Here is a 13315-nt window from a genome sequence, read left to right as displayed (position 1 = left end):
CTCAATGGGTGCTCAAATCCTTCCACACAGACCAGATTTGCCATGTCTCTGCGCTTTAGACAACCAACTGCTCTTGTACCATGCCAGCATAAAAAGCACTAAGTCAGTAGGAGGAAAGCCAGTTGCTCTGCAGTAGTGCCTGTGAGGCCTTTTCTATTTCTCTCAGTTCTGGCAAGGCTCATTTATTCCGTGTCTCTTCCCATCTGGAGCAACCTAACTGTACCTCGTTACATCATTTGCCTCACTTCTCTCCAAGTCTCATATGCTTGGAGAGTATGAATCCATATACTCATACACCCCTAAGAATACTTGTTCCTTGCCTTTCTCTTCTCCCATTTCATTCTGAATCATTCAATTATTTGAATCCACGGAGCTGGATGGTATCTAGCAAACACCTAGCTCCCCAAGAGTGCATAGGATCCATCCACAATTCTGTTTTTCCTGGTTTCTCTCAAAGTGGTACATTTATGTGCTGTCTTGTTCTTGGAGCTTACACAAGCAGTCTCTGTCCAGCCCTAGGCTATCCCACAAGACATGATAAGAAACAACTTGAATATCTCATCTGCCTTAACCATTATAAATGAACTTTCTGTAAATAACCAAAGAAACGATTTCAATCTTAAAAATTCCCAGGCCTACAGGAGGCCCCATCAGAACTATCACCCTATTCCAACAAATAAAATATATTTCTATATACATATATATATATATATATTTCTATATTCATATATATATATATATATATACACATATATATATCTCAAGGCAAACTATGTCATTTCTATGTAACAAACAATTAGCATGAAGTTTCTGCTTGTAGGAGACAACGTTATGAGGTCACCATAACCTAACTGGTTTTCCTACCAGTTTTGTGGTGTTTGCTATCTTGAAGTTAATGAAAATATTCCTCATGCAGCAATGTTAATCTCTGTATCTCAAATAATCTCTGTATGTTAATAACTTCTGTATGTTAATAATCCAAGGTAGCAGTTCTGAATCTCTAAAGCCAATCTTATATTCAAGTGTTTATAAAATCAAATCCTAAACGAGGAGCAACTAAATCCCTAAACATGGAAAATTAGTAAATAACTTTAGATTTACATATTCTAAAATAGCAAAGGAATTTTCTCCAAACAAAAATGCTCACTGAAGGCTAGGCTGACTAGAGCAAGATAATGCAAAGACATTTAAGAACGTCCACCATTTGTTTCCCGGATCTCTCACAAAGTAGATCCTTCTGCTGATAGAACAGTAAAACTGTAAAAAAAATTGTCTGCATACAGGAAAGTATCATATTATGGTTTTTTATTTTATGTACCTCTGATCACCAGCTGTTATGTTTGTTCCTTTTCAAATTAATCTTTTTTTTTAATGACATCAATAATCAGTTGTTTTTAATTTTGTCACAAACATAAAGATTCAATGACAGAAAATAATCACAGACATAAAAGCTTAAAAAATATATAAAAGATACTATATATTAATCATTAGGGAATACACACTTTGAATTATTGAACTCTAATGTCATTGAAATTAACATTTTGCCTGAAAATGACATAAAACATGTATATGTCTCATTGTGTGGAGCTAGTTGTTGTTCTCCTTGCATTGTAAAACAAAGATACTTCTGTTCTCCTGAGAATAAAATGTGACCTTTTTCAGTCATCTAAGTTTTACTGATTGCCTTTGAAGAAAAATAAAATGTTACTGTACCTCATGAAGTTTGCTGGCAATTCGTGTGAAAATCAGAAAGATTATTTCTTTCTCTCGGTGGAAGATTAAGGTGTAAGCAACCTGCAGTAAAGCATAATACAGAAAAATAATATTAAATAAAATTTTAAAATCCTTATTTTTAGATGCATAACAAATTTGTCTTGTTGTTGGGTGAAAAAAGGCACTCAAGCTGGTTTGGAGTGCCCTTCTGATGTTTGAAGAAATATTTCAGTTAAATTCCACAAGTTACAGACTCCTTAATGCATGTGTTGGGGATAAGTCCTAGCCCATATTTACCTGAGTATTAGTTTGTTATTCCCACATCTCCTTTTGAGGATTAGTTTGCCTCCTGCTTGGTAAAACCTAGCATGAAGCAGACAGAAGCACAACAGCAGCCAGAATCTCATAGAGGGATTTAAGCAGGAAACTTAACCAGATCAAAATAGGTAAATGCATGCATATTTTCATAACAAAGCTCTTTGCTCTGTTTGCATGGCAGATTGCACTCTCGCTATAGATTTTACTCTGCCGAAAGACTTGCACAAATCAACTAACAGACACCACCAGTTACCCTCTAGTGGCTCATCATGGATTTTATTTCTTCATTATTTGCATTATGTACTCCAAGAAACAAATGCACTGTCAATGTATCAGTAACCTTGTAGAACACCAACACAGCATTCAAGGAGAAAAGGAGAGCCATCATCTCAAAGTCATGTTCTTGTAAGATTAGAACTGATAAAATAAATTTGCCTTCACTCTCTTTCTTTCCCCCAGGAACAGGTTTGTTTATCTATCTTGATTAATTAAGAGAAAATTGTAATTAAACTATGGCATTCTATTTACTTAAAAATAAAACTTTCATCCTAATTCAGTTTTTAAAAACTGAATATTTTCCAAGTCAGACTGGTTGTTTTCCACCAAACACAGTGGAGTGCACTTTGTTGTTGTCACCGTGTTTTGTCAAGATTTCTTTGCCTACGGAAGAATTTCAAGTATAAGAGGAAAAATAAAAGACAAACTGATTATGTAACTTCATAGCTTTCTCAGCAGTTGCATTCTACTATATTGACAATATTGTCAGAGAGCTGTTTTAAACTGTAGAGGTAAAAAGACAGAGGAAGAAGAGAAAACATCTGGAACTTAGTTGTCTATTCAATTTAGTAAGGAGGAAAAAAGCAAAAGGAATTAAAAAAATACCTATGAAACTGATTCTGTTTTTCCCCTTACAGGGAGTTTCAGGAAGGAAAACAAAAACAAGCTGTTTGTAAAGTGCGATCAGCTCTGAACAGAAGGTTTAGTACACTCTCCGGAGTGTACTGAGCAAATATTTCTCTGTACCACATATGATCCAAACAGACACAGCCCTCCTTGGTGCTGTTTCCATTTAAAATTTTCCAGCTGGAGGTCCAAAGGTCCAAAGAGGTGGATTAGCTCTTTCAGTTTTTGTTTTTCAGAAATCTCCAGTTATTCCTCTGCTGAGCTATGTCAACATTGTACTACACGGAAAATGATGGAAATCTGCGCTCTTGCCCGACGAGAACTCACGTGCCTCCATGGCACAGCACACACCATGTGGAGACAGTCACAAAAGCCCCATTGCATTAGCATTCCCTTTTGCCAGGGGTAAGCTGTCAAGCTCAACACTCTATGTCTGGTTACAAGCCTCTATTAATCTTAAACTAATGGTTTATTTATACTGCATGCTAGCATGTTGTTCAAGATCATCACACCAGCTCTAAGTAAGCTAGTTCAGTCAGTCCCAGCTACAGCCTAAGCACCTTGAAGCAGAACAAATGAGCCCCCAGCAGCTCTGTGCTTCTACTTAGTATGGGCTCGAGTATACCTGTAGACTTACCCCTAGTTTAACACTTGTGCTTTCCATTTGTACCTGGATTGCTGTTGTTTTTTCAAAGGATAATAAATTTTCAGTGTAGGCTCTGATATTTTTTTAAGACCATGTAAATAACCAAAACAGCAAACAAACAAAAAATAAAAAAAAAATAGGTTTTAAAGCCATCAGGGATTTTACCACTGCTGAAGGTCACATTGCCAATAACTAAGAGACAGGAAAAGCCATCATGAAGTTATGCATGGTCACATTACTCTTTTATTGGCTTTAATCTGTTTGCAAGAATAACTTATAAAACTATCAGGAGCTGCATGCATTAGCCAAACTGTCTTGTTACAGCGTCCCCAGTGCTAACTAGCTCTCAGTAGCGGTGGCAACACAGCTAATGAACAGCTCGTGACTGAGTATCAGTACATCACCAGACAAAATTTGCTCAACTCCATCACTTATTCTTAAGCATTTTCAGTTCAGAAGCACCATAACTGCAAACACAGTGCTTTGTGTCACCGTGTTCATGCTTTTATTCAGTTAAATGCTTTTGCAATTTTTTCTACTTTTCCCATACCTCTCTCACATATTTGAGTATCAAAAGCTTTTATTACACTACCAATTATATTTCTTACGATAACATTTGTTTTTCTCTGGTAGAAATGCTTTTATTCTCTATAATTTAGAAAACCAATCCCTAAACATCTGCAATGAAAAGATAATGCAACGAAATTAATGGCAGCTGGAATCTTTATCCGTAGCAAAGAATATCTGAGCTTCTCTGCCAGAATTTCAACCCTTTTTCATCTAATTGTGTGTTCTTACTGCATTTGTCCCTTCAGCATAATGATTAAATGCTGCGTTCTCCTAGGCAGGCTGATCAAGCTGATTGCCCTCAGATGCTTTAGCTGAGGGAGTGAAGGAGGGAATAAAGCTTGAGAAATGTAATGGTTTTGCTTATATACACGTGGATACAGTGTCAACTGCATTCAGTAATACCCTTTTAAACACTACTGTGAATCACTCCTATGAGATCAGAGATTTTCCCCCACTCCTTCCCCCCACCTTTTCTTTTCCCTAATTTGCAGCTGGTCCATTGGGATCGGATATCCTTGTTTTAAGGAGGTAGCTTGAATTATAGAAACATCCATGTAGAAACATCCATAGAAACATACCCCATCATCTTAACCCCTTCCTCGAGCACGTTCCTGGTTACAACACATGGTCTGCTCTTTAGCCTGATACACACGTCCATCACACAACTCTCTAGAAGAGGTGGAAGTTGTATTGGAAGAGTGCTTTTCTCCTATCCCATGTGGAAGGAGTAGCAGACCTGCAGATAAATGGCTTCTCAGAACCAGACCTCCAAATGAAATAAGCCCAATTACTCTTACAGTTAGTAGACATTTTTCCTTAACTTGCAAGAGTTTAAATTACAGGAACCCAGCATTTTTGCTTCCAAAATCTCAGATTATCACTGTTTAATAGCATTGCCTGAGCCTTCTCTGACTGCAGGCAGTCTGCATCAGAAAGGAAGCAAAGGCCATAAGACTTATACTACAAACTGGTACTTAACTTTTTATAGCCTTCGCTTAAGGCCTCTGTGCACCATGCTGTGGAAATATACTTTAATAAATGTTTTATCTGCCACTCTGGATGTCTCCTTTCCACTGAAATTGGTTAAATGGGTAAGCGTACAAGCCACAGAAATGGACAAATAAAAGAGACAAATACTTTCCCCAACATTTAAATTTGCAAGATTAGCCCATACTGCCTCCCATTCAGAAGGTATAAAGAGAAAAAGAATTGCAGCATGTATTTGAAAGCTCTCTGTTTTAAACTGCACTTTACAGGCATATCTGTAACAGCTGTATAATTATGCTGTCTGTATAATTAAGCTCCTTCATGGCATACCTCCCAAACCAGTAATTTTGCACCAGCATTTGATGCATTAGTATGTGCTGAATCCATACACACTGATACAATCAGGTATTGTGTTTCTGCTGGAAAGCAGTAAAAAGCCGTTTCCCAAAAACACTTAGCAGCTGCAGGCAGTACTGTGAGCACATTTACTCTGTCTCAGACCCAGAGCAAAGGGATCTGTTTAAACCACCTTTGGCATTTTCCTTGAACACCAGACGTGGTGTAGGCAAGGCAGGGAGTGGTGTGTTCAGTCCTGAGGGGGAAGTCTCATCCATCTTCTCAGCCATGCCAGACCCACATTAGACTTGGTTCCCTTTGCTGCATCTCATCTTCTGCTCTGCACTATCTCTCACAGAAGGAGGGCAATGTGCACTCTCTCCACTCTTTAACATAATTTCATTCATCTTGGCTTAGCATCCCTTTAAGTGTGCAAAAGATGAGACAACCAGCAGGATCCTATTCAGCTTTGACTTCAATCTAACAATACTTTGACATACGTAAGCATGTATGTTATAAAAGTTGGACAAACTGAGAATGAAACCTCCCCATGAAACAGGGATACAGCAGCCAAAGTAGGTAACAAATGGGGAAAACCAACACAGAGTGCTACCACTTGCACAACACCAGAAATCTCTGTTTCTAGTGGACAATAAAGATGTATGCGTTTGCAGGCAGCCACTGTATGGCTTCTTTTGGATCCTACTGATCCAAATTAAGATTTTTTAAGTGTATCTTACCCTGAGAGTTGCTACTTTCAGCTTTATTTGGTTGTTATGCTTTACTAATCCAGTTTTATGATTCACTTGAGTGCCTGCCAATAAATATATCTTTAGAGGCATCTGGTGTAGTGGCTTGCATCTGACATCATCAGAACACTTCAAAAGCTGGCTTCAAAGTTTATTTTCCTCTTATTTAGTTAGGAATTACACAAGGGACGGGCAAGAGAAAACTTTTTCCTTCTGCATTTATAGTTTTGATTTTCTAGATTATTCCCCAAAACTGCTAGCTAGAGCTGCAATGATAAATCACAATGGGGAGGGAGGGATGGTATTTTTTTTGAACTTTAGGTCTAGCTGAAGAGATATGAAGGAGTCCCAGGAGCAGTTTTTCAACCTCCGGTTGTATTCCTTTTAAAGATTGTACAACTACATTTTGTCAAGATGGATGAACACTGCACCTTTGTATTATTTTTGTACTGAAAAGAAGCTAGAAAAATTCACAGGAGTCCTCCTTTGGAAGACAACTGTCAGTTAGCAGACAGAGATATTTAGAAAGCATCTGTTCCCTCTGCCCATACAGGGTCACAGACTACATGCCTGAAATGTCATAAGCAGCTATGACTAACTGCTAATATACTCAGAACTGCTCTACAGTACCCTAAAACCGAGCCATCCTAAGGACTAGTAGGCTCAAGACTTTTTAAGACCGTACCTCACCCCAGTTGGCATGCTCAGCACATCTGGGCTATCACTTCCCACTGGATTGCTTCAGGAGGAAGCCTCAGAACCACCCTGGGGGGAATGCACAGCTTTTACCACTGCCATCTAACAAAAATGGCACTGAACCACAATCCTTAGAATCAAACACCTAAAGATCTATCCTTATTTAGGCTGAAGGTGAATTAACACACAAGCTTTATTATTTCTGAGTAGCATCATCTACACAGGAATTAAAGGTGATTTTAGTTACCCCTTTTTCAGTTAACATCTTTAGTAATCCCAAATAATTTTTATAAATTTTCTTTTGCATTCAAGCCTTTAGGCATATGTTTGACTTTGACTGACTTCATCTGGACTTTAATTGCTCTGGTGAAACTGTCTTAAGCACTGACATATTTATTATTGGCAGGGAGCAAGGGAAGGGAACAGACATTCTTCTCAAGTGGGAAAGGCATGTGAGTGAAGGATGCTATAAAAAGAGCAGCAGCAGCAGAGCAGCTCATCCCATAAGAGATACTGCAACTTGTATCAGGAGAAAAACGCCTCACCATGCAAATAAAGTTATGCATTCATGGCTTGGCTTGCCCATCCTCTCTACCACATTGTCATCCTCCTCCCTGAAGGGCACAGAGCCCTCCAATAATGAAAATAATTCATCTCCTAAAATGGAGAAATAAATCCACAAATCCATTTTCTTTGAATTGTATTGAGCAAACCAGATTTCAGTATTCTGGCACAGGACTGAGTTGCATGTTTTATTCAGTGCCGTGTGCATTCCGGTAGACAGACAGATAGACAAGCACAACATTCACATACACACAAAAAGAAAGAAAACAGAGCCCAAGACTGAATATGCCTCACTCTAGCTGGGGTCCCCACTATTTTGTTTTACGAAGAAATCAGACAGGATATTTTACGTCCATAGGGCTTGTAACATAACTGCATGGATGTGTCAGTTATATCCCAGTTGTGCTATATGTCCCTTTTGTCTCATGTGACAAGAACAGTCAGTAGTGTTATATCTTATCATTGACTTCCAGTATAGCCCAAGCACCTTGAAAGTCATGTCCGAGGTAGGATGACCCTGGAGTAGCTGGACAACAAGAAAAATAGAGGTCAAAAGACCTTTACAATGCAGTAAAACTCAATCATCTTTGTTTGGACATCCTAAATCAATTGCCCTTGGGCAGCACACGGGAAAACTAGAATGACTCTGCTTGGCTTGTTACCCTTCTTCACTCAGCACCAGGGCTGCGGCATCACAGGACTGCAAAGTCAAGTCTCAAAGGTATAAAATTCTATTAAAAAAAAAAAATGATAGGAACCTTCAATCATATTTAAAACAAAAACAAGAATGAGGCAGCAAATAACATTAAAAAATCCTGCTATTGGACATGTCACTGATAGATCATTTTATTTTAACCTGGTTTGTATTTTCAGCATCATAACAAATCCTAACTCATATGGCATACAGTGACACCAGTAACATAAACAGCAAGCAACAAAAATCAGATATCAAACTTCCTTAGGGAAACTCAATTCAGATTTTTTTTCTCTTTCCTCACCCTCAAGTCAGACACCTTATTGTAATGGCTTTCAGGTGTTGTACTACAGTAAGTATGTTAGGGTAAACTATTACACAGAGGTTAACAGTTGTACTGAAACTATGCATTTTGATATATCTGATATTTTTTCATTCAGACTAAACAACCAGAAAGATGCAATTATGGTAGGCAAATTTTCCATTTCTTGAAAAACTTACAAGTGTCAGGGAGCAAGCAAGTTGAAGAGCATTAAAAAGATTTCCAGGCAACAAAATGATCCTAGTACAACAATAACAAAGATCTCTGTAGCATTCCATGCTGTTAAAATAGGAAGGTGAAAGTGTGATAAGCCAGGACAGGCTTACTCGTCAGATTTGAGTATTTGGAGATGCTGCAACTTCCAGAACCAACACCTTTAAAAAAAGCTGGTTTCATCTCAGCTTCCTCGCATGGACAGATCTTTAGATAAAAACAGAAATAAAGATGAAGGAACGGCTTTCAACAAGTTTCAGATTCTGTCCCTTGCTCAGTTTCTGGCTATGCTGTTCAGTAGTGTTTGCTCAGTCCTAGGACACACTATGTGTGATATACGGCAATCTTGAAAATTCGATCCCCATAATAACAGGGAGTACTACCAGGCTAATTGACCTGTCACTCCCATGGGCTTCTTTGACAACTGAAGCTGCATATATTTCTGCCATGTTTAAATTAAACACTGAATTAATGCTTTATTGCTGTTTGATGTTTGTCTAGGTTGATGAAAACAAAATAAATTGCTCAGTCAGTAAAAATCATAAAGAACTGAAAAAAGATCATCTATGACTTGTAATACAGCTTACTGAATGACTGTGGAGTTTTATTAACAGTTATGAAATTGGTAGGTTTTATGTTTTGTTTGCAATCCTTATCTCTTACCTAATGCAAGTCAGAACTCATTAACCATTAACCCATTTATTAAATGACCTCTTTATCAGACGTGAGATTTTCCCCAGGAGGAAAAAAAAAAAAAAAAAAAAAAAAACACCTTGCTAACTATTGCTGTGATTAGCCAGAATTAAGTTAGTAATAGCTCAGATGGAAAAGGTTACACAGTGTTTTCCTCAATGTAGCTCAAACAAAAAACTTCCAGTCTTACTTAATCCAAAACTGAGGAGGTCATCGATGCCAGGTGTGAGTTCAGAGAATCCAAGGCAAACCTCACTCCACCAAAGTAAGAGATCAACACCTCCAAACAAGGAACAGAGCAAGCACATGGGAAAAGCCCCACAGAAAGCCAGCTCCATCATTTGGGCAGCTAGGCTCTGCTTTGCAAACGTGGAGATCAAGGTGTATCCAGCCTTTATTGATCCAGGTACCTACAATACAATCCTACAGCTTGTGGCTTGCTGCACTTGTGCACTCAGCTCATGGCTCATAGCAAGTTTGTGTTGGATAGGAAGTCCCAGATACTTAGGAAGATTAAGGCTAATGAAAAATAAATAATAATAATAGCTGCAGGGATCAGATGAGGTGTGAGATAGGAGCTACAGAGTTTCTGTGCCATTCAAGTATCCCTTTGGCACCCAGAACATGTGCCTTAGTCTTGCAGCTCCTTAGTGCACTGCAAAGGGACTGAGAGCAGCCAGTGGGACAGGAACATAAGACTTAGGAGGTTTGGTGTTTAGTGTGCCAAATCCCAGACTTTCCACATGACCTTTGTCATTCAACCACTACTACAGATGTCAAAATACCTTCACAAAAGCTTGCAGTTAAAGGAGTTAAAGGTTTTACCTGAAAGAAAACTGACGCAGAAGTAGACTCATCTGCAAACTGGTGATGGTAATAAACTGCCCCAAGCAGCTTTGCCCAGGAGAGCTGTGTACAAGGCTGTGCAGTGACACATCTTCAGCAAACAGACACTGCACAAAAAAGCCAAGGTTCTGGTTAAGGGGCATTGGGGCTCAGAATGGGGCTATGTCCAAATAAAAGCTCACTTTCATTCCCCAAAATATGTTTTCTAGCAATACCGTCTGCCTGTTATCTCCAATGTTTGCCTCTGTGTTCCCTACTGTCTCCAGTGTTTGCCTGGTCACTGGGAGCTACTCCTCGTCTCCCCATTCACAGAAAAGGTCTTCCTTATCAATTCATCAGTCTCAGGCAGCTGCGATAAACCATCTTGTACCTTGAGCTATGTAGCACTTCAGAGGCTCACTGAATGCCATCTCTTTTTGAGTCTCAGAATATCATATTTTAAGAGGCTGAAATGGGCAATTTCTTTAACACTTAGGCTTGCTAGTGTCCAAAATAAGAACTTTTCTAGTTCACATGCTATTAGTAGGATTGGTAGCTGTCATGCTGAACTTGGGACTTGTTGGATGGCTACACTTTTAAACCCTATTTCACTTTAATGGGTCTGTTACCACAGCCATAAAGAGCACATAGCCAAGATATTTATTGATAGTGCTATTGGGAGTGACATAGATGCTGAAGACAGGCAAACGAGTAATTAATTGTGTGCAGATCCATAAATACTAAAGGGCACATCCCTGGCCTCAGTGCTCAGTCAGCAAAGCAAAGAAAGTGCCTACCTACAAAATCTCAGTGACTGGACATAACATATAGGTCGTCTGTGACAGGTTAAGACCACGAATAGCAACAAAAAAAAATTGCATGACTCTCCCAAGTAAATGAGCAAGACTGAGGTCAGCTGCGATAAGTCACTGACGTGTTCCTCACCCAACTTTCTGGAGGAGAAGCCAGTTTCACTGAGGCAAGAAGGAAATCACTGTGGGCTTGAGCAGTTAGGCCCAAACTAAGCCCTTCACGAGTCTCAAACTCATTCTTTAACGCTCAGTGATTCCTGCTCAATAAATGCAGTTTTTCTTCATTCTTTTCTTTCTTCATTCAAAGCAATTCAGTGGAGGATAAATTCCATCATGTAGACAAACCCTTAGACTAGAGGTAACATGTCAAAGCTGAAGAATTGTGCATCTCTTCCCGAACCTTTTAGTGGAGTTATTCTTAACCTTTTGACACTAGGCACATATTCTTTTATAATTTTAGAGGCAGTCAAGAAACGCCTCCTGTATGTCACAACCTGACAGCCGTGCAGGTGGAGAAATGAGTCATAGAAATATTCCAAAATTTTAGGTTTCCATCTAAGTAACACAAGCTTGACTCTCTGCAGCCTCACATACTGTAATCATTTAGATGGGTGTTCAGCTAAATGCTGCCCAGTACTGGATGCTCTCCTCACATACAGACGTGAATACATACATCTCCTCACATACAGAGGTCCACTGAGTGGACCAGAGGCAACCTGAATGTCTCTGTTAGAGAACACATCCAGAACTGCTTGTGCTCTCGGGTTCTATTTCATTTCGTTTTCAAGATCCATTTCAAGAATTTCATTTCAAGATCCCTTCCAAGAGAGCTGAAAATCCTAATGTAATTCTTGATGCCATGCAGACATTGCAGATATAAGAACCATCATGTTCTGAAGAGTAGGTGTCACTTTTTCTTTTGTGTAGGCTGTTAAAGAAGCAGTAAATAACAGCATGTTGGACCACATGGTCCTGTGAAGAACACCAGAACTTTTACTTCAGACCTTAAATCACCTCTTTCAATGCTTATCTTTTAAACAGAGGCTACCCAAAACACAACAACACAGTAATTGCTGACACCACAGGAACAGGTGTAGGACAGTATGCACATTTGCACAGGAACCTGTTCTTTAGTAGTAGGACAAATACAGTTAAGCTGTCGATTATGCAGCTGTGCAGGCCACATTTAATACTTACAATTCCATAAACAAGAATATGCACAGGAGAGAATAACATCAAGATATGGAAAGTATTAGATCTGAACGCTAATCCCCAAGTGGGTAGGTTGCAGGCTAGAATTCCACACCAGCAGCAGCATGCAATATTTCACTGCTTTTTTCTCTTCTTTTTCAGTTTCCATAACATAAACTGTTTACTTCAAGCTGAAGTTCTGACCTAAGCCATCTTCCCTAAGGTTGCATAAATTAAACTGCCAGGTAGGCAAAAATGACAGATTTCAGCCAAACGTTCGTCTAATGGACCTAGATTGGCCAGAGGTTTGTTTTACAGTATGCCTTTTGCACACAGAGTAGCTATTCCAGGTAAAGGTCCAACAGAGAGAGAACAGCTCCTCTCTATAAAACCAGAGAAGCTTCCCCCCACATCTACCCATTGCCAATAACCCCTCAGTTCTACTGCTCTGCTTTCTGACTTATCACTGAAAAATGTTTCAAGTATTAAATTTTGGTTCCACTAAAAATACAGGTCAAAGGGCTGTAGTTATCCTAGAAAATAGAGCGTGATGTAGGGATCTGAGCAAGCCTTAAATGAGAAAGCATGAGTGTCAGAACCTGCCTAGCTGTAGCCATATGAAGCTCAGCAGTGGAAATTAGCCGTGGTAAGCCTTATGCTGCTGCAGCAAGATTTCTACAAATACCCAGGTTACCTCATTTAAAGCTAGCACGAGCATCTAGAAACAATACTGAAGGTTGCAAAGCCTCAGACTCAGCTTCTTTTTCCTTGGATAGATTATATACCAACAATACCTAATTGCCACAGGAAAACACAAAGAAAGAAGAAAACTTCCATTGTTAAATACCCAAATCCCTCACAATTCAGTGGCATGCTCAAACCAGGCCAACAACTCACATGTCGCAAACTGAAATTTTACTGTTGAGCTGTTAAACACAAAGCAGTAGTTAAACACCAAAACTGCAAGCAGGCTTCAACACTGGTGTCTTGTCAGGGAGGAAAAATAGTGATTCTGCTTAATCGATTTACTTTGTCTTTGAGGACTGAACAGGCTTTCTAAAGTCTGCCCAACTCAATGTGACT

At 39.1% G+C, this 13315-nt stretch overlaps 1 long non-coding RNA gene across 1 annotated transcript in view; it reads right to left on the bottom strand.

Moving 5' to 3' along the window:
* The window catches only part of LOC137857132 (uncharacterized), a 150357-nt gene that overhangs the window by 100719 nt on the left and 36323 nt on the right, over window positions 1-13315 (bottom strand). Inside the window, exon 2 of the long non-coding RNA XR_011096982.1 lies at window positions 1714-1794. This is a non-coding gene — a long non-coding RNA (uncharacterized lncRNA). The remainder of the gene's footprint in view (window positions 1-1713; window positions 1795-13315) is intronic.

This window comes from Anas acuta, chromosome 5 (assembly GCF_963932015.1).
Source record: "Anas acuta chromosome 5, bAnaAcu1.1, whole genome shotgun sequence".
Classification (NCBI taxonomy): Eukaryota; Metazoa; Chordata; class Aves; order Anseriformes; family Anatidae; genus Anas; species Anas acuta.
The sequence above is the reverse complement of the archived record's forward strand: the minus strand, read 5'-3'. Positions and strand labels throughout refer to the sequence as shown.